A 5,351-nucleotide genomic window follows, 5' to 3' on the forward strand; every position below is an offset into this window, starting at 1 on the left:
CATCGGTGCGGGGAGGGGGTGCGGGGAGGGAGATCGGGGAGGTATCACCGAAGAAGGAGAGAGGAGATGGTGGTGCCACCCTCATTTTCAACCAATCAATGATTTTCCTTTTTTTTAATAAAAAAACAAGTCACCTAAGATGGGGGTGTCGCCATCAAATTGGGGTGTGAGGGGAGTTTAAGAGAGGAGTTGACGTGGCATAATCTGATTGGGTATGCGTAAGAGAGAGTGCCCCTCTCACCCTAATGTTTATCTTTGATAAATGTAATATGATGTTTGTAGTACCAATTGAAAATATATACATCATAAAAGTTTATGATAATTTTTGTATTGCCTTGGTTAAGGTACTTTTTTGGATACTGTGAGGATGAAAATTTTGTTTTGTTAGTGGTGTTATGAATTTTGTTTTGGATAATTTTGATTTTTATGTTGTTGCTAATAGTATGAGTATGATTTGTTTTTATAACCAGTTGAAGCATATAAGTTGTTATATTTTACTTCATGTAGTTGTAAAATGTAGACAATTGTGTTAATTTTGACATTATAAGTGTTTTACATACATAGCTAATACATTTTTGTAATATATGTTTAGACCATGTGTAGTGGGGTGTTTTTTTTTTAAAAAATAAAAAAAGCCCGAAAACGCCCATGCCCCATTACATAGGGCGTTATTTAAAAAAAAAAATCAAAAAAAGCCCATTTGGGGTTGTTTTAAAAACGCCTTCCCCCACTTTCATCTTCCAATCATCTTTCATCTTTCACCTCCTTGTCCAATAAGATTTTTTAGGTTTTTTTTTTCTTTATTTTATTTAATGCCCCAATAATGCCTCATCCCCACTACACCCATTTTAGAAAACGTCCAATAATGCCCCTTTGCTGACTGGACCGCCACATGGCGTAAAATGCCCCATGGTGGGGGCATTATTTTCCCCTTCCACCACACATGGTCTTACAATAACCTTCAAAAATTTTAATGGCCCTTTTTTGGCTTGTACTAGTTTTCATTAAAACCCGTTCTGATCCAAACCACAATGTGCATTCTTTTCTAAAACAACCCGCCATTTGAATCCATCCTATCCAGCTTGTTTTGCCTGAAAGATTAGATACTTAGATTATAGTTTAATTTATGTTTTGGCCCCTGTGGTTATATTACTTTTACTATATTAGCTCAAAATAAAAAAAAAATTACACATCTGCTCTCATAGTTTCTATAACTAACCATTTTGGCCCCTAAGTCTAGAGATCATAGGGGCCAAAATAGTTAGTTATAGAGACCATGGGGGCTAAAATGGTTAGACTTAAGGGCCAAAATAGTTAGTTATAGAGAACATGAAGGCATATATGTTAAAAATTCATATTTTAGGCTAATGTAGTAAAAGTGATATAACCACAGGGGCCAAAAACGTAATTTACTCTAGATTATAAATATGTGAATTTCATATATACACCTCTCATTCTCCCATCTTGCCCAAAAACTCAAGGGATGGTTTCCCCAAACCATTTAAAAAAACAATAAAAAGTATGATTGGTTGACATATGTGGGCCCTCCTATTACCTCCGTCCCCTCACCATTCCCTGCATGCGACATATGTTCACCGCTCAACCTCCACCCTTTCCCTTCCCCACGCAGCAAAACTTCACGGCGGCACATACCCGTGCAGCAAAACCTTTCCCTGCAAGCACTTGCCGCGACCACCCCGTACACCCTAAGCGGGTTATCGATAATGTATTTAATAGTGAGTGAGTTTTGCAAGTAAATAATACACTGTAGCAAAACTAACATTATCATAACTAATAAAGTAAATGGAAAAAAACAAAAAAAACAAAAAAACAAAAAAAAAAGAAACACATGCACGTTTTTTTCTTCTAAATAATTTTACGGGTTAACAGTTTAACCCGAACCCGATCCGATCCCGATCCTGATCCGCTTTTTTTAAATGGCAACAGTTATATAGAGGCATCATGGGCCTGGGCCTTGCAAGTGAAATCCTAGGGTTTTCCAGGTTTAAACACACACACACGCACGTTCGTTCTTTATAAGCCGCACTTCATCTCCATTATTCGACCCAACCTCAAATTCCCCAAATCACAACCTAGCCTTTTCAACCATCAGCTACATTAGATCTACAGATTTCAAAGCCAGATGAAGAATATGGATTACATTCTCACGACGGTCGTCTGAGAATCACACCTTTTCGTAGGGTTTGATTAATTGATGTATTCATCCACTTGTTCTGATGCTTTGCAATCTTTCTGTTTATTATTTTCCTTATTCCACTTCATGAATGTTTGGCGAGCATAGTGATGAATGTTTTATACAATCCGATCATTTCATGAATGGAAATATCAAACCTCCTACTCATTCTGAATGCTCCTTTTATTTTAATGATTTCTAGATCTGTTGAGAAGCTTTTATAAACTAAAATCTAAATATATAAACAAATTATTGTATTTTGTTACAAATTCTATGTATTTAAATGCCCAATGATGGAAAATCATTATAATTGAAGAGGTTATTTGACGAAGCTTTTTGTCGGTGGTCGTTTGTTTACCACAAACAAAGTTTTTTTATTCACAAGCACACACCGACACAAAATGTTTTTTTTTTTTTTTTGTGGTGAGTGAATGGTTATTTGATGAATTGCTGAAATCGAATGTAAATCCTTGTATGATTCATTGCTATGAGATCTGAGGGCTTTTTTTAGTTTATAAAAATAAGCACATTCGAAGGCTTGATAAACGCAAAATGGTATAAAGTTTGTTGAGCTCAAAAGTTGTGCGAGAGTTTATGTTGTCAAGTTTGTTAGTTATTGTTTACCAGCTTTTTTTGCTTGGTTGGTGATTTCTGAATTTGACGAAAATTTAATAGCATCAATTGATCAGGATCTCTAGTGATCAGACCTAAATAAATGTTTTCTTATTGCAATGGGTTTAATTATTTGTAGAATTATTTATTTATTTATCTTTTGCTAACAGGTTGTTGGATTCACATGTTTATTTTTAATGTTGTTAAGCATTAGTTGTTAGGTAATTGACAGTAACTTGGGAGTGTGGATCTGGCAATGTTATGAGGGGGCGGGTGCTGTGCGGTCGGGTACATTGGTGCACCTTAGCGCCACTGACATGTCATGGTTGCGGAGCTACGGTGGATTCGTCATAAGGCTTCTGCCCCAAGAGTCAAGATCTTGAAATGTGCTGAAAAAATCGTGTATTGATAATTAGAATTAGTGTTAAAAAGTATACTGATGATTTGTGAACAGATTAATTGTGTTAATACGTTGCATACATTTGTGAAATGTGTTTTCTATTCTGTTTACATTGGAACAATTTACATGTTATGTAGTTTATTATTTGTTCTTTCATGGTGTACATTTTATAAATTGATGCAAATGAATGAATAGATGAGTAAAATCAAATTACCATCGTTTGTGTTTTTTTTAAAATATACATAGTTAACCCATAGATAATTAAAATATAGACAAAATATCAAATACAAATACCTTTATCATTCAAAACGTACGATTATAGTGAAAAGGTAAAAAATGTGAAACCATTGTCGTAATTATTTACTCGTAGAGTAATTATCAAAATTATCCTATAAATGATCTAGGTTAATTTTGTAAAAAGTTATTATAGGTTAATTTTGATCTATTTACTCTACAAATGATCTTATATGTTAATTTTGATCTTATAAGATAATTTTAATCTTGTAAGGTAATTTTATAGAGTATCATAATCATTCTACAAGTGTATTAAAATTACTCTAAAAGAACATTTTACAAAATTACCCTATAAGATCAAGGTTACCCTACAAGATCATTTGTAGAGTAATTTTGATAATTACCATACGAGCAAATAATAACAAAAATGCCATCGTGTTTTTTTTTAACTCTTAAAATATAACATGATTATTATTACGCGGTTTACACATTTATGTATTTTATTTTAACAACTTACTAGACGATTGGGAAAAATGCTTGGGAAACTAATAAGCAGTACTAGACGGTTGGGAAAAATGCTTAGAAAACTAATAAGCAGTTATTTTCAAAAGTGAAAGTGTTGCGAGGGTACTCACACAACAAGTTGGGTTTTTTTTTTTTTTTTTTTTTTTTTTACATAGCACAAGAATGGAGATTAGAAACTTGAGAGAAAATAGAATAGAATTTGGACTTTTAATTCATCTCTATATTTTATTCTAACGAGAATATCCTTTTTAAAGGATTACAAAACTTAACAAGATAGAAAACATGGGGATCATGGCATAAACCACTTCCTCCTTCGACCCACTACCAAGTACCTACCTACCACCATAATTGGAATTCGAATTAACTAATTACGTAGACTTAGTAAATAACATGCAACATGTTGGGTTAACTAAAAATATAAATAACGCAACTCCTTTTTCTTTTAAATGGTCATAAAACTTAAATAATCTATTCATGCCTTTTAGGTCCCTAACATTCTTACACTACATGTTGTGTTAACTAAAAACAAGGCAACCAATGGGGTGGTGGTTCATTGGCAAAGACAAAACCTTTAAACACCTTGAGAGGGGGAGGTCTTGGGTTCAAGTCCCACAAACGACAGAAATAAAAGAAATTTGCCATTAAAAAAAAAAAAAACTAAAAACAAGGCCACATCACTACCTACCACGTAGGCTTTTACCCGCTTACTAAACTGACCTATTAACGAATGTGTTATGAGTTGACGAATATTAAAAAAAAAAAGTTTGATTGGTTACGGGGTGTACCCCAATTAAATTCAGCCTCTTGGGTGTTATTGACTTATTGTGTTGACGGAGGAAGTCAGGAAGCAACTCCATGGTTGGTGCTTGGACTTGTTGTGCATTAACGGGCACCGTCAACTTATGTAGACATACGTGAGAATGCTATCAAATAACCATTGGGTTACACGTGATGTATGATAGACATACGTGAGAATGCTATCAAATAACCATATATAAGTAGGAGTTAACGTGCGAATGGTACGAATAATTAGAGTAATTATGCTTAAACTAGAGTAATTATTAATACGCTACAGGTTGAAAGCGTAACAATAATTACTCTAGTTATTTGTACCATTCACACATTAGTATTTGCTCCCAACACTTATTAAGTAAGTATTGGTTTAAGAAAGATGTGTCGGCGTGAGCATTTGTTGCTCGACTTGTAGGGTAAACCCTAAGGCTGTCATTCGGAGTACTTTATAGTTTCTATGGGTTGCATGCAAGTATGTGAAGTAATGAAGTATAAATGCAACTTTGTTTTGTATGAACATTTATAATGTGGAGATCTTGACTGCATAGTTATGGGTGATGCCCGATCATATCCGAACACCAGTCTTAGATCAGA

The 5,351-nt window shown here is 34.1% G+C and overlaps 1 long non-coding RNA gene and 1 other non-coding gene across 2 annotated transcripts; both read left to right on the top strand.

The window, feature by feature from the left end:
- Positions 1-1,995: 1,995 nt before the first annotated feature.
- LOC110894715 lies at positions 1,996-3,357 on the top strand. The gene is made up of 2 exons (XR_002566625.2): positions 1,996-2,217; positions 2,977-3,357. It is a non-coding gene; the product is annotated as an uncharacterized LOC110894715 (long non-coding RNA).
- Positions 2,137-2,243, top strand: LOC118485327. The gene has a single exon (XR_004875629.1). It is a non-coding gene; the product is annotated as a small nucleolar RNA Z161/Z228 (small nucleolar RNA).
- Positions 3,358-5,351: the final 1,994 nt, after the last annotated feature.

The sequence above is a fragment of the Helianthus annuus genome, chromosome 12 (genome assembly GCF_002127325.2).
Source record: "Helianthus annuus cultivar XRQ/B chromosome 12, HanXRQr2.0-SUNRISE, whole genome shotgun sequence".
NCBI classification, from domain to species: domain Eukaryota; kingdom Viridiplantae; phylum Streptophyta; class Magnoliopsida; order Asterales; family Asteraceae; genus Helianthus; species Helianthus annuus.